Here is a 25,814-nt window from a genome sequence, read left to right on the forward strand (position 1 = left end):
CCCTGCCCTTGCTCAGTGGGTTAAGGATCCGGCATTGCCCTGAGCTGCGGTGTGGGTCACAGATGCAGCTGGGATCCCGCGTTGCTGTGGCTGTGGCCTAGGCCAGTGGCTACAGCTCCGATTGGACGCCTAGCCTTGGAACCTCCATATGCCGCGGGAGCGGCTCAAGAAAAGGCAAAAAGACAAAAAAATAAATAAATAAAATAAAATCATTAAAAAAAAAAAGTCGGTCCTTGTCTTTTATCATATACTGAATGTCCATGTGAACCTTAGTCTATTGCTGTGTTTCTCTTCTATACCACTAGTATATTCATCTATTTATGCTCTAGTACCTCCTTGTTTTAATTACAGAGACTGAAGAGTATGTTAATATCTGATAGAGTTAGTTCATGCTCATCATTTCAATGTTTCCCTGTTATTCTTCCACATTTGGTTTTCTATAAAAATTTTAGCAGCAATTTTAAAATTCCATAAAAAGCTTATTTGTATTTGATCAGTATTATGATAAACTTTGAAATTAACAGGAAAAGACATTTTTATAATGATACGTTTGAGCTGCTTTTTCTTTCTCTTCAGTTTGTCAAATGTGATATGCCATGTGCAGATAATTTTGCTTCTTTATCTTATGCCTTGATTTCTTTCATATAAGACATGACTAGTCCCTCCGGCAAAATGTTGAAATTTAGTCAATACACTGGCTGGCATTCAATGCCATTCATTCCTGATCTTAGAAATTCCACTAGTGTTTCCCCATTAAGATACTGGCTTTGGGACTAACTAATATATATTTAATCATGTTAAGAAAGAACACTTTGATACATCTTTTCTTAAATACTTTTATCATGAATTAATTTTGAATTTCATCAATGGCTTTTTATCAGTACCTATGGAGATAATCACCATGATTTTTCTCCTTAGAGTTATGAATATGGTATGTGATAGTAATGAATTTGCTAATATCAAACCAACCACAGAGTAAATATCACTTGGTCATACGTGTTTTTTTCTTAATGTGCTGTTGAATTCTGTTTGCACTTATTTTTGCATCAATATTCATAAATGATATGGTTCTGTGATTGCAAGTTTGCAGTATATTTACCAGAATTAAGTATTGATATTATATATGCTGCATAAAAAGAAATTAGGGAATTTTTCATTTTTGTTTTCAAAGCTCTGAAATGATTATAGAGCATTAAGAATCTAGACCCTAGCCTGGGAGCCTCCTAAAAAGATAAAAAAAAAAAAAAAAAGACTGTTTTTGAAGATTTATCAGATTTACTAGGATTCCTCCATGAAAACATCCACACCTGGTCCTTTTTTTATTGGATACTTCCTTGCTTCTCATTATTTTCTACTACAGAAATTGGCCTGTTTTCACTTTCTAACTCAAATTTGTTTAATTTGGTAATCTTTATTTTCCTAAAAATGTAACCAGTTCATCTAAATTTTCAAAGTTATTTGCACAGAGTTCAGTTGTCTATATAGTAGTTTACAATTTTCTTCTGTGTCTATGGTTATTTCCCCTTGCCAATTCTTGTTTTGTATTTATGTGTTTTTTTTCCCTTTATTCTTGATCAAGTTAGCTAGTTTTGTTGACTTCTAAAAACAGTTTTGGATTTATTGATTAGGTCTACTTATTTGTTCTTCTTTACCTCATTGACTTCTGCTTTATTTTTATGATTCCTTCCTGTGTTTTATTTACTTTGTTGTTCTTTTGCTAGCTTTTTGAATGCAAGACTTTTTTCAGAATTTCACTTTTACTGGTAAAAGTGTTTAGTGCTATGAATTTTCTTTTGACAACATCTTAAAATGTATTCTCCAGATGCTAATATAGAGTTTTGTCTTTATTTTGAATTCTATAATTTCATTTTTCATTTTCCCTTTCACTGAGTTGTTTAATAAAGCTTTTAAATTTCAAAGAAAAGCATTTCTATATTTGTTAGTAATTTCTAGTTTTATTACTTTGTTATCAGAGAGTTTCATTTGTCATATTTCTACTTTAGAGAACATAGTGATGTATTAGAGCTGACTGACCTGTACTGGCTTATAAAATCCAATTGTCTTTATCTCTTCCCAATTTCTGGTTCAGTGGCATTACACTGGTAACTTAAAGTTGGCTATAGGAGGATTACATCAGAAAAATTAGAAAATGCTACAACACAGCTTTTCTCTCCTAGAGAGCTGCTTGTTAAATATTTACCTTCATACTACTGAATTTACCCTGTGTGTGTGTGTGTGTGTGTGTGTGTGTGTGTGTGTGTGTGTATGTATGTAGTACTATACAATCAAATTGTGTGACTGTTTCATGAACTCAAGAAGAAAATGTATTCTCTATTGTCAGAACATAGAGTGATACCTGTTCATAAGGTCTTCTGCATCAATTGTGTTTTTAGGGATTTCATATCCTTACTTTGTCTTTTGTGCATTAACAGTGCTGTGTGAATGTCTTTTATTATAGTGTGGTTCTCTCTGTCTTGCATTTCCGATAGTTTCTTTTTATAGGAGTTCCCATTTTGGCTCAGCAGTAATGAACTCAAGTAGTATCAGCAGTAATGAACTCAACTAGCATCCATGAGGATATGGGTTCAGTCCCTGGCCCCTCTCAGTGGGTTAAAGGATTTGGCTTTGCTGTGAGGTGTGGTGTATGTTGCAGACACAGCTAGGATCCTGTGTTCCGTGGCTGTGGCATATGTCAACAGCTATAGCTCCAATTCAACTGCTAGTCTGGAACTTCCATATGCTGCAGGTGCAAACCTAAAAAAAAAATAATAAAAAAATTTAATGGTGGTTATGTTTTTTGATGAATACTTATGCATCAGGATATATTTACATTGTGAACTGTGACTTTCCCATTAGAAAATACCATTCTCAGGTCTTAAAGAGATAACTCAAACACTGATGTTTATAGTATCATTATTCACCATAGCTAAAAGGTGGAAACAACTCATGCAACCCAAAAGAAGAATGGATTCACAAAATGTGGTATATACATATAGTGGAATTTATTCAGTCTTAAAAAGAAAGGAAATTCTGACTTATGCTGTAACATAAACATTGAGAATATTAAGCTAAGTGAAATAAGCCAGACGCAAAACAAGTACTGTATGGTTCCACTTGTACGAGATACCTAGGGTAGTCAAATTCAGAGGCAGAAAGTGGTATGGTGGTTGCAAGAGGCTAGGAAGGGCAGGGAAATGCAGGTTTAATGGAAAAAGAGTTTCAGTCACACTACACAAAGAAGTTCTGGAGATAGAAGGTAGTGATGGTTGCCCAACAAAATCAGTGTACTTAATACCACTGACGTGTACCCTTAAATTTGGATAAGATGGTGGATTTTATGTTCTGTGTACTTCCCCACAATAAAAGAAGTCAAGGGGGAAAGGGTTTTTCTCTGACGTGTTTATGCTTTTTGGCTTGAGTTCTATTTTGTCAAATATCAAGATTACTCTCCCTACCTTCCTTATTCTTCCATTTGCCTGCTGTGCCTTTGTTCATCCACTTATTTTTAGCCTTTCAGAATTACTTAGTTTTAAGCATATCTCCTATATACAGTATATATACAATTGGTTCATGTTTTTTGAGCCAAATTGAATGTCTTTTTCTTTTAGTACATAAGTTAAACCTATTCATATTTATGAATATAACTTATATGTTTGGTCTCAACCATGGCAAAAGTTTATAATTGTATGTATTTTGTTATATTTGCTGTGTTTCTTTTTCTATGATTCTTTGCTCTTTAATTGAAAGGAATTTTTGGTTATTTAGAAATGTTTGTATTTTTGTACTGGTAATTACAATTGTGTTTATGCTTTGGTAAAACTTCTAACCTCCTGAAATTGGTTAGTTGGTTGGTTGCTAGGCTGGTTGGGTTCTGCTTTGACTATCAGGTTTATCAGTTTTGTTAACCATACTTTAATTTCTACCTACTGCTTATACATCAATAACCTGCTTCTATTCATTCCTATTTGTCACTCTCCATTTTCCTCCCACTTTTCAGTCACTTTATTTTTACTTTGTCACAATATATAAGGTTTGTACTTTAGATTTCCACTCTCATCTCTGCCATTTTTTATTCTTTTATCTACATTTACATATTGAAAATTTCACCTGAGGTTTAAGATTTTCAGCAAAATCCTTGGTGGCTGAAATTTTCTCAGTCCTTTCATGGTGGGATGAAGTTTATCCTCTGTAACTGACAATGTAATCCAATAATAAATACATCAATTTATTTTGCTATATAAATGTTCTAAAACTATGTTGTTGCTGTTTTCGTTTCTTAAAACAAAATGAAACTAAGTGAGTGGTGAAATACCAACTCTTTCCTCCCCATCAACTTCCACCACCAGAAAAAAAAAAAAAAAATCTTAAGTCCATGGTGGTAGATTTTTCACATTGAGTAACTCATTTGGAAACACTGTCATTAAAAGCAAGAAAAACATATGTTAAAAAAAAGTCTTTCTGAAGAGCTTTTAATAACATTCCCACTGGAATATTGAGATATAACCAGCACTTAATTCAATCTTTGCTAAAACGTATAACCTTAATAATGATTTTCAGTGCTGGCATCATCCCCAGTCAGTTGAAGTTCTATTTATTCATTTGCTGTCTTAACATTTAGTTGAGTCATCTAACCAAAACATCCTAAGAAAAAGAATGGAGTAATTATATAAACACTTGGAGCAGAACAATTATAAAGCAAGAGAAGCTAACATTTAGTAGGGTTAGAGAGCTAATCTTCATATGCATATATGCTGAGGGGCAGGCACTGGTGGCGTTTACTATCTGTTTCATTATGTTGTTCTTTGATTTCTGTGTATTTGTTCATTCATTTTCTTTAATTAGATGCCATAGAATGGTCTCCTCACTTAGTATATATGCATATGTGAGCATTGATACCTAATTCCAACTCAGAGATGCCCAAGAGTCTTGGGAACATGGGTGGAGTACAATTATAGGACACTGGGACATCAACATTGAAGAAATACACAGGGACGTGTATGTGGAGTTGGACCTTTTGTGCCCATGGTAGGCACAAGGTCTAAGATTAAATTCCTAATTGGCCCTTTAACATGCACATGAGCTCATCAGGAAAACCCTCAGCATTTCACCGTCAGTGAAAATGTCAGGTAATTATAGAAGACCTTTTTGCAGTTCTGGGTCCATTTCGTTAGCCTGAAGGGCAATCTTTAAGAAGGAGCAATTTCTCTGACCTTATTTTCTCAGTAGTGTTGCACATCCTCCCTTGTCCTACTCACCACCCTCTCACACAGCAACTATAAATATATCTTCCTTGAACCCACTCACTTAGATACTTGACAGCTTGACTCAGCTCTCAAGGAAGATGTGGTTTTGATTCATGGGTGCCTAAATCACTTGCTTTAAAAGATCACGTTTCTTAAGAATATAACCACTTGAGTCCAAGTGAGGGCAGGGGATATTTCATGCAGTTTGATAGATCTAAAATTCTCTTTGGGAGAAACAAAAAACATCTGGCCACTATAGAAGGTTGTTCTGCAATGAAAGGGACTAGATGAATAGTCTCGGGGACAGAACATTTAGAACATGATCTGTACAGAGGCATCAGAAACCCAGACGTGTGTGACCCAGGGGAGGTTCATTGTTAATCACATTCCCTCTATGTGCCTTAAAATAAAGAAATACAACTTTGAAGGTAGAACACATCCCTTTACCTTTATACCTCAAGAATTTCAAGGACAGATGTGTGTGAACTTAACTCTTGGTGAGGTGGTGAGTGCACCAAGGGAATATAAATGACTCATTCTCAATGATTCACTCTCATTCCCTCTTTAAAAAAAAATTTTAAAACAGCATGTAATTTCAAAGGTTCAAATGATGGCACCAATTTTTCCATGACATGTGTTAAGAAATCCCTCAGCAGTTAAAAATTTCCTAGGAGTCAGGGCATGATAATCTGATATATTTTTGATATTGATGTACCATTTTCTAAAATAGCTCAAATATCTTTGTGGATAAATATTTTCAAAGTTTTTGAGTAGTATGACTTTTAGCCTTCTTCATCTAGCTCAAGAGAGGCCAATAAGTACACCTAAAGTGAAAAGGATGCCTGACTCACTGGAGAAAGAGGCACAATATAGTGGAAAGGACTGAATTTATGACAAAACAGGCAGGCATATGATATACAAGACAACAGAGGTTTTTGTCCCAAAGAGGCAAGATGAAAAGATACCAAGCAGCCCTGGACATTACATCTAAAGAACCTGCCATGACATGGTTCTTATCAACCTTATAGGCCTAAGCACCGCAGACTCAGACATGAACATATTCTTACTGACAGGTTCGCAACAATTAAATTCAAACCTAGACTCATATATAAACCAGATGGTTCATTTCTGAAATTCCCAGTGGGGGTGTGGTAGCCATGGAGGTTCAAGAGAGACCCTGCGACAAGGAAATGGTTAGACCTTTGGGAACTGTGAAGCATTTGAGCCAAGACTACACTCTTATCAGGCAACCCCTGTCAATTACTGAGCACAGCACTAGGAAGGGATATAATGGCCTATTTCCACCCAGTGCAGACTCTTTTATGGGCAATGTACTAAAGCTTCCTTCATTTTTCTTAAATATAATTTTATTGAACTATGGTTGATTTACAATACTGTATTAGTCTAAGGTAGAGCAAAGTCAATCAGTCATGCATATAAATATATCCATTCTTTTTTTCCCATATAGGTTATTACAAACTACTGAGTAGATTTTCCCATGCTATACAGTAGGGTCTCATTAATCATCTATTTTATACAGTAAGTGTGTATGTGTTATTCCCACCCTCCCAATTCTCTCCTAATTTGGCAAATATTTCCACAGCCTTGCACCATAGTTTAAGACTCTTCCTACCCAATCTTCCTATTCCTCCCACCTCCCTTCACAAGGGTGAGACCTGCATAGCAGACTCAAGTCTACCCCTGCCTTCCCCTTTTTCTCTCCCCTTTGTTTCTTGTAGACATCACTCCCAATAAGTCTTTTATTTCTAATTCTTTCCTGGCATCTTCTTCCTGGGGGACCTGAGTACCCATCACTTTCCCATAACTAGAATGTTATATCTACATGACATTGCCCTTGTCTTGTTATCAAGGTTATCAGAAGAGCTCAAGCAGTAGTCAGAAATCTGTTAAGTCTAGCAATGAGATGTGGTTGTTTCCTTGAACTCTATTCTCCAATAGTTCTGACATGCTTGCCCATCTCTCAAGTTCATCATGCACTTTCTTTCCTCCCCTTCCTCATCCTCTTCCTATTCACCCTTTAGGATCAAATTAGGTATCTGTTCTTCCAGGAAGCCTTCTCTGACCTGACTTCATCCATAGCTTTGTTGGTCCTGGTCCTATTTTATTTCAAAAGGATAATAAATGTATCATTTTTGGACCAATGACACTATATTCTCCAAAAGTTACATGACTATTTACCCCACTTGACCACTCTCTTGTGGGCAGTGTCTACGTCTTATTTGCCTTTGTATTCCCAGTCCTATTCAGTGCCTGGTATTAACTCCTATCAATAAATGCATGGTATGGAAGAGCTTCTGATTTTGAAACAATAGCAGAATAAGATGATCTGAAAGCCCTCCTACTATGAACACCTACAAATGGAGAAGAAACATTAGAAACATTATTTCATAAGCACAGCTGAGCTGACAGACAAGAAGGGAAATGCCCAAATGTTAGAAATGAAGGCAGCACTGAAAACCACACAAGTCTGTTCTGCTAATGCTAGAGAGTTTGGCAAGAGGTGGAGGGTAGCAGTGTTGGAAAGCTAGAAGATGAGGTCTAGTGTCCATGCAGAAATAGGAACATGAGGCCTTGGCCAATGTGCAGGGAAGAGGTGGGATTGAGTTAGGAGCCTTGAAGCATTACAATTATATTGAAAGATTTCACCAGAAAAGACATTCCTGCCCACATTCTAGGAGATGACAGGAAAATTCTCTCTCTCATACTCTGGATAAAAACAAACAAAATTCTCTGTAAGAGTTTAAAACCCCGGCTGGCACTTACTTTGGGTTTGTAATTCAAATTTGTATTGGCCTGGAATTTCCCAGTCAACAAAGTAACAGAAGTTAAATTCAGACTCAGGATATCCATATAATGCTCATCAAAAATCCATGCAGGAACTTCCATAGTGAAAATGAATCTCACTAGGAACCATGAGGTTGCATGTTCAATCCCTGGCCTCATTCAGTGGGTTAAGGATCCGGTGTTGCCATGAACTGTGGTATAGGTTGCAAATGTGGCTCGGATACTGTGTTACTGTGGCTGTGGTATAGGCCAGTAGCTGTAGATCCACTTGGACCCCTAGCCTGGGAACATCCATATGTTGTGGGTGTGGCCCCACAAAAAAAAAAATCCATGCAAAAACACAAAGACAACAATTGTTACGGAGGGTGCTGGCTTTAATCTGAGCTATAGCTGTCTACCTATAAAACCATACCAGGATCTAAAATAACCTAATACTTAAGGAAAAAATCCACTATGAACTATAGATAGCATAAATACACCAAAAACTTCACTGCTAGAATGACAACCTGAAAGAAAATATTTTAAGTATATTTTAAAGTATTAAATACACTAATGGAATAGTCAAAGTCTTGAGGAAAGAATAATGGATAATAAATGGAGTAGGGCTCCAATTAAATTCAGCAGCAGAACTTCAACTAATATTACACTATCTTAAAATATGTTAACAAAGAAATAAAAAGGAAAGAAGCCTGAGAAGGAGATATTACGTAAAAAAATGAGGGAAAAATTAAACAAATCACCAATATGAAGTCTCATAACAAATATGTAGGTATTGAAATTTTTTTAAATAGATCACCCTCATCATAATACCTATAGTACTTTTCACAGAATTATAAAAAATAATTTAAAATTTTGTATGGAAACACAAAGGACTCCAAATAGCTAGGAATGATCTGAATAAAGAACAGACCTGGAGGTATCATGCTCCCTGATTTCAGACTATACTACAAAGCTATAGTAATCCAATGGTATGGTACTGGCACAAAATAGTTTTATAGATTAATGGGACAGAATAGAGAGCCCAGAAATAAACTCAAAGTTATGGTGAATTAATCTATGACAAAAGAGACAAGAATATATAATGAATATGAGACAGTCTCTTCAATAAGTGATGCTCAGACAACTGGACAGGTACATGCAAAAGAATGAAATTAGAACATTTCTAATATCATATACAAAAATGAACTCAAAATGTGTAAGACCAAAAACCATAAAACTGCTAGAAGAAAAAAATAGGCAGAACTGCTATGACATAAATCATAGCAGTATTTTTTGGATCTGTCTCCTAAGGCAAAGGAAATAAAAGCAAGAACAAACAAACGGGGCCTAATTAAACTTAAAAGATTTGTACATCAAAGGGAACCACTGAAAAAATGAAAAGACCACCTACTGAATGGGAGAAAATATTTGCAAATGATATGACTGATAAGACAGTGATATCCAAAATTTATAAAGAGTCCATACAACCCAACATCAAAAAAAAAAAAACCTGATCAAAAGAATAGTATAAGAACTGAACAGATACTTTCCCAAAGAAAAGATACAGATGGCCAACATGCACATGAAAAGATGTTCAACATAGCTAATTAGAGAAACGCAAAACAAAACCACAATAAAATATCACCTCACACTTGTCAGAATGGCTGTCATCAAAAAGACAATAAGAAACATTGGTGAGCATCTGGAGAAAGGGGAACCCACTTACACTGTTGGTGGTAATGTAAATATCAATATAGCCAATACGAAAAAAGAGTGTAGGGGTTTCTCAAATACTAAAAATAGAACTACTGCATGAGCCAGCAATTCCAGTCCTAGGAATATATCTGGAGAAACTGAAAATGGTAATTCAAAAAGATACATGCAAGCCAACATTCACAGTAGCACTCTTTACAATTGCCAAGGTATGGAAGCAATGACGTAAGTGTCCATCAACAGATGAATGGATGAAGAAGATGTGCTATACATACACAACGGAATACTATTCAGCCATACAAAGAATGGCATTTTGTCATTTGCTACAATGTGGACTGACCTGGAAGGTATTATGCTACAGGAAATAAGTCAGAAAAAGACTAATAGTGTATGATATCACTTACATGTAGAATCCGAAAAAAAAAAAAGTAGTGAATATAATAAAAAGGAAACAGACTTATAAATATAGAAAACAAACTTCCTACTGGGGAGAGGGAAGAGCGAAGGGCAAGATAGGGGTAGAGGATTAAGAGCTACAAACTGTTATGTGTAAAATAAATAAACTACAAGAATATATTGTACGGCACAGGAAATATAGCCAACATTTTTATAATAACTATAGATGGAATTTAATCTTTAAAAATTTGTGAATCACTATGTTGTACATCTGAGACATATAATATTGTAAACCAATTCTGCCCTCCAAAAATAGATTAACATCAAATTAATCTGATTTTAAGAGAGACTTAATGAACTGTAAGATAGATCTGAGGAAATCTCCAGAATAAAACACAGAGAAATAGGGTTGAAAAATATAAAGCTGAGGATAATGGGAGAGAAATGAGTAGCTCTAATTTATACCTAGAAGGATTTCCAGAAGAGGAAAATAGATGGTAAGAGGCAATTTCAAGGAATAGCAGACCACAGACTCGGGGAAAAAATGAATTCTAAGATTTAGGCTACAGAATTATATAGAATTAGAATTATATCATGAGTTCCAAGAAGGATAAATAACACTGAACCCACACTTAGACACTATATAGTGAAATGGCAGAAAAACAAAGCAAATGAGAAAGAAAAATTTGAGAGTCTTCAAGAAAAAAAGGTTAGACTACCTTAAAAAGCAAAAACAATTAGACTAACTGCAAGCTTCTGTTCAAGAATAGAAGCCAGAATAAAATCTTGGTGGAATGAATTCAAAAATAAGAGTTGACTTAGGCCAAAGACGACAAAGGTTTAATTTTGTATGCTCTCTTCCATCATTCAGTTATGTCTCTCTGGAAGGATTTTTAAATCCATTCCATCTCAGCAAGAAAAAAAATCTTTAATCAATGATTGCTGTCTGTCATTGGTAGAAGGAAGGCAAGTAGAGCCTTATGTGTGTTTGTCATCCAAGATGAAGACTATAATGAAATATTACTGTCCCATGGCAGAAAATACCCTTCTGTAGCCAGAAACTCAGAATAAAGTCCCTACATGTCTTGAGGGAAAAAAAAATTGTATTTCGTAAATGGAATGGCAATTCTGATGATAATACTGCTGAAGGGGTCTTCACCAACAAGCTTAAAGCCCCCATACTTGGCACCAAACATGCCTCCTTCAACATGGTAGAAGGTAGTTGATCCCTATGGTATGAAAACTAAAGACGAACCGAGGAAACCAAAACCAGACTGGCTCCAATTAACTCCACCTTCCCTGACAATGGCCTGGCATATAAGTACACAGTGTAATTATAATTGGTTTTATAAAGGCCAACTCCAAATCAAGAATGTGGGTTTCTCTTGGGTTGAAACATGATGGAAGACAGTTTGGGAAAAAAAAAAATAATGTACATATATGTATGACTTGGCCACTTTTTTGCTATACAACAGAAATAGAAGAAGCATTGTAAATAAACTATACTTTAACCAAAAAAAGAATGTAAGTTTTATTACTAAGATACTAGAGTACATAAAACTTCTTGGAATCTGGGGTTTATTTTCCCACACAAATAACAAACAGATGAACGTACAAACCAACATAACAGACAAAACTGCATTTCCCATAGGGAACAATGGAACACATCACTGGGTACAACCTCACCATGTGTCTTGGCCCTAAGAAAATACCCATGTAGAGAACCACTGTAAAATGGAAGATCCAGGACTGCAAGACCAACATCCTCGGCTTTCCCATTTTGCATTGGGTCTACCAGCTCTTCTGACACAGGACACTGAACCCCACCAGATCCCAAATGCAGAGGAGACTGGAGCAGAATGAAGGGCTCCAATACTACCCGTGTGAGCTTGGGAATGTGTGCAAAGATGGTTCCCCTTCCTGGAGAAGATTTGGGCATGCTTAGACAAGGTGTCAAAGCCAGGGCACACCCATAAATTTGTCCTCAAGAAGTCAGTTTATTACTTAAACTAATTCAGATGATAATATTGGAGATAAATGCTTCGATGAACTGAGTAAGGGCCTAGATTAAGCATTTAGTTTGTACTATTTAATACCTATCTCAGAGGTAGGTAGCTAGAAGAATTATTTCTCCCATTTTACAGTGGAGAAAACTGAGGTTTAGACATGTGAAGTCACTGGCCCAATGTCAAAGAGCCGGCAAGTGATTAAGACAAGATTTGACAGGACAAAGATGAAGCCTAGCTCCAGCTGCACCCCCATGAAACACAGCTTCCTGTTCAACCCTATTAAGCTGTCAGGAAGAGTGATTATACACAGGCATAGCAAGTAGGTTTTAACTTATGCCAGCTCTAATCTATTTGTGGTTGTTCTGATAAAGATTCCAACGCTCCATCAGGACAAAGTGAAAAAGAATGCTGTGCTCACTTAGCAATGCCTGCCCTTGGTGAGAAAGTGGTAGAGGGACACAATTTGCTACATTATTTGCCATCCCCAGAATAGTGAATTCTCCAGAGAATTTTTATCTTTAATACTCAAGTTAGAGTTGTAATAAGAAAAATAACATTGACAATTGCTGCCACACCCAATTTTTTAATGAAAAGATACCCATCTGTGATATTAAAAAAATGGAATACAAGCTGCAAAATTGTTCTGAAGTCTGTATGGGAAAAGGTTAACCTCGAATACCATTGCTTCCAAAATTCCCTATTTTTTTTTTTTTAATAACAGAAGCCATCCTCCAGCAGCAGAGATGAGATGAAGTGGTATACTTTCCAAAGCCAAAACCAAAAACCACCCTTATAATTGTCAACCAGCTGCCAGGAGCTTTATGAGTCAAGTACCCAGATGAACAAATCCCAGTTCCCCACTGACCCAGGGAAACACAAGAAAGGCATATCTGTCTAAATATATCTGACTACCTCTCACCACCAGCAACCACCAGGACCCAGGCCACCCTCAGCTATCACTTGAGTGACTAATACCTCCCTACCTGGTCTCATGGCTTCCACCTTTATCCTCTACAGATTTTAGCACAGGTGCCACGATGGCTTTCTTAAAGCACAAGTCAGATCCTGTCACTCACTCCTTTGCTCAAAACAATCCAACAACATCACACATTACTCAGAGAAAAGCCAAAGCCCATGCAGTGCCCCCTGAGCCTCCATCTAAGCTGCCTTTTCCCTCTATCTTCATCCCACCTGTCCCCTGCCCCCAGCTCTAATGATACCAGCCCTTTTAACTATTCTGTAAACATGCCGGGCTCACTCCATCTCAAAGTTTCTATGTTTGTGGTTCCTTCTGCCTGGAATGTTCTCCCCAGATCCCCCTACAAGCTTGTTCTCTCACTCTGTCTTAGCTCCAACGCCCTTTCTCACTGAAGCCTTTCTACTTAAAGTTCCAACCCCACACCCTCTACCATATTTTCCATCTTTGCTTTAAAAACAAAAAAAAACCACTTTTTCTATAACTCTTACAACCACCCCACACACCACAATCCACTTTTTATCAACCTGCCCCTTCTCTCCACCTCCGCTAAAACTGAGGGCAGGGACATCTTTTGTTTTCTACTCTCTTCCCAGGGTACGGAATTGTGGCTACCACATAGTAGGCATCCATGAGTGAGTGAATTAACCAACTGACTTATAAATTGTTTCCTGTAAAACAAGGGCAAATAAAGTAAAATTGAAATTGCTAAACATTTTCCCCCAGCAGATTCAAAACACAGAAAGATGCCTAATGTGGCTTCATAGGGGAATCTGAGCTTCTTTCTTAGTAAAGATGCCAATTTCTGTAAGTCTTACTTCCTAAGGCTCCACAGCCCTCTATCTCCAGTGACCACAGAGCATGTTGTGTCCTTATTCCCGTGTGTGCAGCCAGAACTCGTGAATCATAATGTGTATTTTTCTACCACCACCACCCAGGTGATTCTTATGCTCTTGGAAGTCAGAGAAGTATGATCCTGCATGATGAGTTTCCAGCAAAGGGCTCTTAGGTCTTATCAATGGAAAAATAAGCCAGTCTTTGGACTCTAGGAAACCCAGGTGTTGCTCGTTCCTAGAAATAAGACCTTTAAAATTAAAAAAAAAAAAGACCTCACCTCTCAGGCTTCCATTTCTAAATCCTGTATCAGCATTAGCAACATGTGCAACCTCCTAAATCTAAAAAGAAATCTTTGCTCCATGTCCCATGTTGCCTTTAGTGAGCGTTCCAGCACCATGCATCACAGTTTAGCCAAGAAAGCATCTCAGGAGGGAAGTAATGCCAGCGCTCTGGAGTTCTAAGCCCTTTGGTCGGTCACGCCTTCCTCTTTGGGACCCAGCTAAGTCATCTGTTTAAATGGATAGGAATACAGGCTGGCCCTCCCTCCCTTCGAGGGATGTTTGGAGTTGCAGATGGGATCACATTTGGAAAAGTGCTCTGAAAGGATAAAGTGCTGTATAAGATGAGGTATTATGCAAGCATTAGTATTTCACTTGCATTTCCCAACACACGCTTGGTTCATGCTTAGCGGGATGGAGTCACGCCGTATCACGATTAGCATTTGAGGACCAACTGTTGTTTGTTCTTCTGCTAGAAGCCAGAGCAGCTAAGGTAGGAAATCTTCCAATTAAATGGGTTTTGGTCCTAATTATTTTGCACAGCGCCCACACAGCAGTGAGTTTTCCCTTGCCACTGATGGAAGTAACTACCCTTCCTCCCTGAATCATCAAAACCATTAGAACTGAATTCTCCCCCACCAGGAGATTCTCACTCTTGTTCTGTGCTTCAACCACCAGGAACCTAGCAAGTCTTGCCTTACTTTGAGGAGCAAAAAACAGCCTTGTCCTCACCAAGAAGAAAACTTCCCATCACCAGAGTAAACAGTTGTTGCCCTTGGATCAGCAGGCAAGCTAAAGTACCTTGTAAATCTGCCTTCCTATCTGTAACCTTCTATTTGCTCTGGGTATTTGGATGTCAGTCCTAACTCTCCTGCTCCCTTCAGCTTTTACTAATTCTCCTCTGACCTTATTGTTGTTCTCTGAATCCACAGGATTCACCTACATTCTACCAGGCACCCCCAGACTTTGTGATCTTTGCTTATATGCATCATCATCAACCAGAACTAAAGTGCCTGGGCCTGGTCCTTTCTGAGTTACTGGATCCCGGGGCCACTCAAGAGCTGGTACTGGAGTTCCTGCTGTGAGGCCTTTTGGCAGTATCTTGGGAGCACTAGGGACACAAATTCAATCCCTAACCTAGCACAGTGGGAGAAGGATCCTGGCAGCTACGGCTTAGGTCACAACTGTGCCTCAGATCTGATCCCCGGCCTGGAAATTCCATATGCTATGGAAACACCAAAAGAGACATCCCCCCTCCCAAAAAAAGAGCTAGTACCGAGTACCAAAAATCGGGTCCCTCCCATGAAAGGGCACACTCTGCTCGTGCCACATCTGAGTGCCATTGCTTTCTACAACCCCATGGCTATTCTGTGGGACACTAACAGCTCCCATAAGTCCACTGACTTAAAAAGATGAACTTACCCACTGAAGTCTAATAAGCATACAGATAAGCACACAAGTCATAAACAGCTCAACAAATATTCAGTGAGCACCTGTATCATTTCATTCAGATCAAGAAATAGAACATGTCCAGCATCTCAGAAGCCCCTAAATGCCCTTATCTCGGTCATTAAAATCCCTAAGGTAAACATTTGCTCCTCCTAGTCATCATCCACCAAATAACCAGCCCCAACACTATGGGTTGGTTTGCCTGCTTTTCAGCTTTGTATCTGGAGTCATGGCACATATACTCTTTTGTGCCCATCTTTATCTACTAAACGTTTCTATAAGATTCATCCATGTTATTGCAAAGCATTACAGGAGTTCCTACTACAGCTCAGTGGGTTAAGAACCCACAGTGTCCATGAAGATGAGGGTTTGCTCCCTGGCCTCGCTCAGGGGGTTAAGGATCTGGCATTGCTGCAGCTGCAGCATAGGTTGCAGATGCGGCTTGGATCCCATGTTGCTGTGGTGTAGACCTGTAGCTGCAGCTCTGATTCGACCCCCTAGCCCGGGAACTTCCATACACCACAGGTGTGGACATGAAAAATAAAGTATTACAGTTTATGAATATACCACATTTACTACTGTTGACAGACATGTGCTTATTTCCAGATTTGTTCTATTACAAGTAGCATTTTAAAAACATCCTTGTACATGTACAGGTAAACATGATGTACACGTTTCCTGTTGAACATATAACCAAGAGTAAAATAACTGGTTGGGAGGATGTACAAGCTTTTGCTTTCAGTAGAGATGACAGTTTTCCAAAGCTGTGGTACCAATTTATACTCCCATTAACAGTGTTTGAGAACTAGAGTTACTCTACATCTTTGCAAAGATTTGGTATTATCTTTTACATTTTAGCCATCCCAGTTATTGTGATTTAATGTAATTCCCCCTTGACTGATGATTTCACGCACTTTTTCTTATGATATTAGCATTGTTGGATATTTGCAAGTACCTATTCAAGTATTTTGCCCATTTTTCTATTCACACACTTTTTTCTTATTGCCACATGGGATAAGAATATTTGTGTTTGTAGGTAGTGCAAATACTATCTCCCACTCTGCAGTTTGCCTTATCCCTCTCTAGATAGCAGTGTTCCTTTACCAACAGACACTAAATCTAATAGCTTCTAGAAATCAAAATTTTCCCTTATCATTTGTGCTTCATGCAGGTTCAAGAATCCCAGCCAGGGAGGAGGCAAGATGGCAGAAGAGTAGGGGGACATGCTTGCCCTCTCCCACACACACACACACACACACACACACACACACACACTACACATCTACAGGTTAAATGACTCACACAGAACAGCAACCAATTGCTAGCAGAAGAACCTAAACTCCAATAACGGCAAGAATCTCATGACATTACAAGGTAAAACAAGAGAAAAGAGGAGAGTGAGAGAAGGTGAATCTGAACTCGATGGGCACTCCCGAAAGGGAACTGCAGAGGAGAAAGGTATCCCACACCCTGGAAAGTCACCTACTAAACAGAAAGATCAACCAAACAGGAGGAATCTCCAGATGCAGAGAAGAATGTAGCAGTAAGTCAGAGTTCTGAAAAGCAGAGTGACAACCGAACAGATCATCTGAACTACTGGTACAGTCACCAAAAATTGAGACACTTGGGTGGGGGCTGGGCACCGAGACCTTGACTCCAGAGGTTAGTCCCTGGGAAAGGGCTGGGGTGGGTAGAGTGGAGACTGCTTGGGAGGTCTAGGAACTGGTCTGTCAAGTTTGACAGGACAGAGGGAGGGAGTAATACACTAAGGGTGGGGAAGTGGAAAGCCACATCAGAGGGAACCTGGGAGAAGAGCTGGGTCTGTGCCAGTGCTGGGGAGGGGAGAGAAGAAGGGGTGGGCCCCCACAGAATACTCCCCATGCCACAGTCAGCTTACCAGCCCACCAACTATCAGAAAGCTGTGCTTCCCAATGCATCCCCCCCACATCCCTTATGCCAGACCTGGGGCTGCCTGACATCTGGGAGGGCTGGCCTCAACAACTGCCAGAAGCCTACCACTGCAGGGGCTGTCCCTGCCCTGGCCTGCTTGCCCTTTGGAGGGGCTACACTTCCACAGAGCAGCACAAACCACAACCAGCTCCCCAGGAAAGGCCTGCATCCCAGAAAAGTGAGAACAAGCTTGGCTGGGCCATGAAAAGACCTGCGTACATTTTCAGACAGTCCTTCCACATCAGGCTACCCTGGGGAAGAGCCTATTGTGTTCGCAGCGGCCCAGCTAGCTGCTCAAGCCCTCAGGGGGTGCTGCACTCCTGCAGAACAGCCACTCAGCACTGCCATCCCCCTGCAAGAGCCCCCACAGCCCAAAAACACCAGAGCAAGCTCTGCCCGGCCAAGTGAAATGTGCTTCCATCACGGTGCAAAACTCCCAGTCCTGTCTGCCCTCAGGAAGTCCTCCTTTGTTTCAGAGAGACCCTGTTAGCCCCACCCACCCTCCAGAAAAGCTGCACTGCCTCAAAGAAGACTGACCAACAATGCCAGCCCTCAGGAAACATTCCACAGCAGTGCCAAGGCAAGCCCTGCCCAGCTACAGAGAGTACAACTCCACCAGGAAAAAGAAAACAACAGGCAAGATGAAGAAGCTGAGAAACCACCCCTAGTCAAACCAACAGGAGAACTCACCTAAAGAAGACAACAATGAAACAGATCTCTGCAGTCTGACAGACCTGGAGTTCAAAAGAGAAATAGTGAAAATACTGAAGGAATTAAGAGAAGATATGAACAGTAATGCAGATACCCTCAGAAAAGAACTAGAAAATATAAGGAGGAGCCAAGAAAAACTAGAAAATTCATTTGCAGAGATACAAACTGAGCTCAGGGCAGTAAAAACCAGAATGAATAATGCAGAAGAACGAATCAGTGATGTGGAAGATAGAATAATGGAAATCACCCAATCAGGTCAGCAGACAGAAAACCAAATGAAAAAACATGAAAGCAATATAAGAGACCTATGGGATAAAATAAAGCAGGCCAATCTACGCATAATAGTAATTCCAGAAGGAGTAGAAAAAGATAGGGGAAGGAAAAAATATTTGAAGAAATTATCACTGGAAACTTCCCAAATCTAAAGGATACTGAGTTCAGGATACAGGAAGCACAGAGGGCCCCAAACAAGTTGGACCCAAATAGACCCACACCAAGACACATTATAATAAAAATGGTGAAAGTTAGTGATAAAGAGAAGATCCTAAAGGCAGCAAGAGAAAAGCAAAATGTTACCTATAAGGGAACCCCCATAAGGTTATCAGCTGATTTCTCTACAGAAACACTACAGACCAGGAGGGAATGGCAAGAGATATTTAAAGTGCTAAAAGAAAAAAATATGCAACCTAGAATACTCAACCCATAAAGAATATCATTTAAAATAGAAGGGGAAATAAAAATTTTTTCCAGCAAACAAAAGCTAAAAGAATACCACGATACAAAACCCAGGCTAAAAGAAATATTAAAAGGGCTTCTCTAAACCAAAAAGAAAGGAAGGAAAGAAAGGGAGGAACAAGAAAAAAAAAAAGAAGAGGAAGAACTAGGATTGAGGAAAACACAATCAGAGAGCAGTCACTCAAATAACCCAGCATACAGATTTAATCATGAATATTTTTCCAACAAAATAAAATTAAAAAGAAAAAAAAAGAGTCATCAAAATCATAAAGTGTGGGCAAGGGATTTTAGGAAATAAATAGACCCTTTTTTGGTTTGTTTGTTTCTCTTAATTTTAATATAGTAATGAAGTGTTCGAACCTACAGGACCATCAGACTAAAACACACAATTATAGGAAGGGGTTAGCATACTTAAAAAACATGGCAACCACAAGCCAAAACTAAATATTGCATTCGCAAAAAATGGAAAGAAATACACTCAAGCAGAAAATAATTGGAGGCCATCCAACAAAAAAAAAGAAAGGAAGAATAGAGAACCATAGAATCAAGTGGAACATGAGGTTCAAAATGGCAATAAATAATCATCTATCAATTATCACCTTAAATGTCAATGGACTGAATGCTCTAATCAAAAGTCACAGAGTGGCTGAGTGGATAAAAAGGCAAAAACCTTCAATCTGCTGCCTACAAGAAACTCACCTTAGGACAAAGGATACATATAGATTGAAAGTGAAAGGGTGAGGAAAAATATTTCACACCAATAGACATGACAGGAAAGCAGGAGTTGCAACACTCATATCAGACAAAATAAACTTTAAAACAAAAGACATAAAGAAAGACAAAGAAGGACACTACTTAATGATTAAGGGATCCATCCAAGGAGAGGATGTTACCATCATCAACATATATGCCCCAAATATAGGAGCACCCAGATACATACAACAAATGCTAACAGACATAAAGGGAGAAATTGATAGGAATACAATCATAGTAGGAGACTTTAATACCCCACTCACACCAATGGACAGATCCTATAGACAGAAAACCAATAAAGCAACAGAGATCCTAAAGGAAACAATAGAAAAGTTAGACTTAATTCATATCTTCAGGACACTACATCCAAAAAAATCAGAATACACATTCTTCTCAAGTGCACATGGAACATTCTCAAGAATCGACCACATATTGGGACACAAAGCTAACCTCAACAAATTTAGGAGCATAGAAATTATTTCAAGTTTCTTCTCTGACCACAATGTCATGAAACTAGAAATCAACCATGGGAAAAGAAATGAGAAAAAACCTACTACATGGAGACTAAACAACATGCTACTAAAAAATCAATGGGTCAATGAGGAAATCAAGAAGGAAATTAAAAAATACCTTGAGACAAATGATAATGAAGACACAACTTCTCAAAATCTATGGGATGCTGCGAAAGCAGTGCTCCGAGGGAAATTCATAGCGATACAGGCCTTTCTCAAAAAAGAAGGATCCCAAATTGACAACTTAACCCTCCATCTAAATGAATCAGAAAAGAAGAACAAAAAAGACGTAACGTCAGCAGAAGTAAGGAAATTGTAAAGATTAAAGAAGAAATCAATAAAATAGAGATTCAAAAAACAATAGAGAAAATTAATAAAACTAAGAGTTGGTTCTTTGAAAAGGTAAAAAAAAAAAAATTGACAAACCCCTGGCCAGACTCACTAAAAAGAGGAGAGAAAGAATTCAAATAAACAAAATTACAAATGAAAAAGGAGAAATCACAACGGATACTGCAGAAAGACAAAATACCATAAGAGAATACTATGAACAACTATATGCCAACAAATGTGATGATCTGGAAGAAATGGACAGTTTTCTAGAATCTTATAGCCTGCCAAAACTGAGTCAAGAAGAAACAGACCAACTGAACAGACCCATCACTAGAAATGAAATTGAAGATGTCATAAAAACACTCCCTACAAATAAAAGTCCAGGACCAGATGGCTTCACAGGCAAATTCTATCAAACATATAAAGAGGATCTGGTGCCCCTCCTCAAATTTTTTCAAAAGGTTGAAGAAGAGGAACACCCCCAAAGACATTGTGTGATGCCACCATCACCCTAATTCCAAAACCAGACAAAGATACCACCAAAAAAGAAAACTATTGGCCAATATCTGATGAATATAGACACAAAAATTCTCAACAAAATTTTAGCCGACCGAATCCCATGACATATCAAAAAGATCATACACCATGACCAGATAGGGTTCATCCCAGGTTCACAAGGATGGTTCAACATATGCAAATCAATCAACATCATACACAACATTAACAAAAAAAAGGTCAAAAACCATATGATCATCTCAATAGATGCAGAAAAAGCTTTTGACAAAGTCCAACATCCATTCATGATCAAGACCCTCGCCAAAGTGGGTATAGAGGGAACATTCCTGAACATAAACAAAGACATTTATGACAAAACCACAGCAAATATAATACACAATGGAGAAAAAATAAAAGCCTTCTCCCTCAAATCTGGAACAAGACAGGGATGCCCACTCTCACCACTGCTATTCAACATAGTTTTGGAAGTCCTAGCCACAGAGATTAGACAAACAAAAGAAATAAAAGGCATCCAAATAGGAAGAGAAGAGATAAAACTGTCACTGCATGCAGATGACATGATACTATACATAGAAAACCCTAAGGACTCAACCCAAAAACTCCTTGAACTGATTAATAAATTCAGCAAAGTAGCAGGATACAAGATTAACATTCAGAAATCAGTCGCATTTCTATATAACAACAATGAAAGATTAGAAAAGGAATACGAAAATACAATACCTTTTAAAATTGCACCTCAAAAAAATCAAATACCTCAGAATACACCTGACCAAGGAGGTAAAGGACCTATATGCTGAGAACTATAAAACTTTAATCTAAGAAGTTAAAGAAGATGTAAAGAAATGGAAAGATATTGCATGTTCGTGGATTGGAAAAATCAATATTGTAAAAATGGCCATACTACCCAAAGCAATCTACAGATTCAATGCAATCCCTATCAAATAACCCATGGAATTTTCACAGAACTAGAACAAACAATCCAAAAATTTATATGGAACCACAAAAGACCCAGAATTGCCAAAGCAATCCTGAGAAACAAAAACCAAGCAGGAGGCATAACTTTCCCAGACTTCAAAAAATTATTACAAAGCCGCAATTATTACAATTATTACAAGAAATTACTACAAATTATTACAAAAAATTATTATAAAGCCACAGTCATCAAAACAGTGTGGTACTGATATCAAAACAGACAGACAGACCAATGGAACAGAATAGAGAACCCAGAAATATACCCTGACACCTATGGTCAATTAATCTTCGACAAGGGAGGCAAGAACATAAAATGGGAAAAGGAAAGTCTATTCAGCAAGCATTGCTGGGAAACCTGAACAGCTGCATGCAAAGCAATGAAATTAGAACACACCCTCACACCATGCACAAAAATCAACTCCAAATGGCTGAAAGACTTAAATATATGACAGGACACCATCAAACTCCTAGAAGAGAACATAGGCAAAACACTCTCTGACATCAACCTCATGAATATTTTTTCAGGTCAGTCTCCCAAAGCAATAGAAATTAGAGCAAAAATAAACCCATGGGACCTAATCAAACTGACAAGCTTTTTGCACAGCAAACCAAAAAGAAAACAAAAAGACAACTTACAGAATGGGAGAAAATAGTTTCAAATGATGCAACTGACAAGGGCTTCATCTCTAGAATATATAAGCAACTTATATAACTCAACAACAAAAAAGCCAATCAACCAATGGAAAAATGGGCAAAAGACCTGAATAAACTGTTCTCCAAGGAAGACATACAGATGGCCAGCAAACACATGAAAAAATGCTCAACATCACTGATTATAAGAGAAATGCAAATCAAAACAACCATGAGATACCACCTCACACCAGTCAGAATGGCCATCATTAATAAATCCACAAATGGCAAGTGCTGGAGGGGCTGTGAAGAAAAGGGAACCCTCCTGCCCTGCTGGTGGGAATGTAAACTGGTACAGCCACTATTGAGAACAGTTTTGAGATTCCTTAGAAATCTATACATAGAACTTCCATATGACCCTGCAATCCCACTCTTGGGCATCTATCCGGACAAAACTCTACTTAAAAGAGACACATGCACCCGCATTTCATTGCAGCACTATTCACAACAGCCAAGACATGGAAACAACCCAAATGTCCATCGACAGATGATTGGATTAGGAAGATGTGGTATATATATACACAATGGAATACTACTCAGCCATAAAAAAGAATGACATAATGTCAATTGCAGCAACATGGATGGAACTAGAGATTCTCATACTGAGTGAAATGAGCCAGAAAGACAAAGATAAATACCATATGATATCACTTATAACTGGAATCTAATATCCAGCACAAATGAACATCTCTTCAGAAAAGAAAATCATGGACTTGGAGAATAGACTTGTGGCTGTCCAACAGGAGAGGGAGGGAGTGGGAGAGATCGGGAGCTTGGGGTTATCAGACACAACTTAGAATAGATTTACAAGGAGATCCTGCTGAGTAGCATTGAGCTATGTCTAGATACTCATATTGCAACAGAACAAAGGGTGGGGGAAAAATGTATACATGTAAGGATAACTTGATCCCCTTGCTGTACAGCGGGGGGGGGGGGGGGGGAAGAATCCCTGCCAAGTGTCAGTCTGATGGATGCACGCCGTCCCCACCTTGGCATCTGTTGATATGAAAGTCGCTTGAAATAGTCAATCTTTAAAGCCATACAAATGGCAAAATTTCTCAGGTTTTCCTTGAAATTTTTGATTTTTCTCCAAGCTCAGCCAAATGCTGCCTAGACCTTTGAGTTATTGACAAACTGCTGACCTAGCATTTATTGACATTGGCTTGAGAAGTCCAGTCCCAAAGGATCCCCAGTGAATGAAGCAAAGTTCTGTTTTAAAAAAAACACCTACCTCATAAGTATTTAACAATCAATTTGGTAAATAAAGATGAAAAGTACTATGGTTAATTTCATCGTCTTATAAAGAAAATAGTGATCAGCGTCAGACTATTAGCACCCTCATACCCCAGGGATGATTTCGGTTCATTTCATTTAATCTTCACAACAGAAAAGATAATATTTTAACTTTTACAGATGAGATATTTGAGCCACAACTGTAAGAAATCAGATAATACATGAAAGTCCACAGAACAGAGCCTGTCACATTGAATAAGCAGCCAATAAATCTTGGCTATTGTTGTTGCTGTTATTAAAAGCCCTTTATTCTGCAGTGGTAAAAAATGAGGCCCACAGAGATAAAAACACCCGGTTCTCAATTCACATGGCTTTCTAGTTTTAGAATTAGGACTAAACCCTGCATAATGTTATTCTCAGCCAAGAGATCCTTTCTCTTAACCAGTCTCGCAGAATTGCCTACCTAAAACAGTTCCCAAGGATACCTACGGGGAAATGAATTCATAAACATTTAATAACTGCCAGGGCATACAACTTCCTATTTTCACTTTTATAACTTTATAATACTGTGCTTATAACAATCAGATGATTTGATCTTTTTGTTTTGGAAACAATATTTTTCCTATTTTTCAACTAAAATTTTTCATCAAGTAGCAATGTTACCTTCTCCACCAAAATATGATGAACTTTTTTTTTTCAGTTAATTTTGTTGGGTAACAAACTATCTGGAAATGTGATAATGTAGGGCACTAATTCTTTCTTTTTCTCAGGAACCTAAGAGTCAGCAGTTTCAACTGTGTTTACCTGAGCGACTCTGATCTCAGCTGGACCATTCACATATTTGTTTTCCACTACAGATCAGCTACCCAGCCCTGCTTCTGGGAGTTGTTTGGCTAGTGGGGTGATGGAGTGCCCAGGCCACATATCTCTCATCATCCAATAGGCAACCTGGGCTTATTCACATGGTGATTCCACGAGAGCAAATGAAACTGTAAAAAGCCTCTGAGGGCCCTAGGCTCAGAAACAGCAAACCACTTTTGCTATGGTCTATGGGCCAAAGCAAGTCACAAGTTGTTAGAGGTGGTCATCCAAAGGATGTGACTGCTGGTTGACCTGGAGGGCTCCTCATGCCCTCCTCTGTTCTTGGAAGAGAGGTCCTACCTACTGTTCCCTCACTAGCAGCCACTTCAAGGACAAGGGAGCACCCTTGGGAAAGTAAGGTGTGGTGGAGACCATGCAGACAGAACACACAACTGACACCAGCTAAGGCCTCTACGTGACCTTTTAAGATTCTGGAGGTTGGATGAGGACATCTACTCCTCATGCAGCCACTCAAGGCCAAGTATCATATGTAATTTCCCTAGCTCATTACACCTGCCAGCTACCAATCTGGAAGTTCTGCCTCTTTCTGCCATCTCTCCGTGCCCTCTGTGTTTTGGGCCAGTTTGCCAAACAAAAACAGGTCCACCCCAGATCCAGGGAGTGAGGAAGTGGACTCCAGCCTTTGATGGGAGATACTGCAAATCGCATTGCCAAAGCCAGACACGGGGAAGGAAATAATCGGGATCACTTTTGAAAAACTTTACCACAAGGAACATATGCAAGTGTCAGATTAACATGTTAACTCTATCCTTATTTGGATTAGAATTCCTGTTACCTTTTTAGCAAAATATTTTCCCTGTAGTCATTAAAGATTTTCTATTTTATATTTTTCTATCACATGAATA

At 38.5% G+C, this 25,814-nt stretch overlaps 1 long non-coding RNA gene across 6 annotated transcripts in view; it reads right to left on the reverse strand.

Moving 5' to 3' along the window:
- Window positions 1-25,814, reverse strand: part of LOC106507388 (uncharacterized) — a 242,555-nt gene that overhangs the window by 140,760 nt on the left and 75,981 nt on the right. The gene's annotated exons all lie outside the window — the stretch shown is intronic.

The sequence above is a fragment of the Sus scrofa genome, chromosome 3, assembly GCF_054392235.1.
Source record: "Sus scrofa isolate SSC_HxYL_T2T_F1_AM1 chromosome 3, Sscrofa_HxYL_maternal_Yorkshire_Landrace_v2.0, whole genome shotgun sequence".
NCBI lineage: Eukaryota > Metazoa > Chordata > Mammalia > Artiodactyla > Suidae > Sus > Sus scrofa.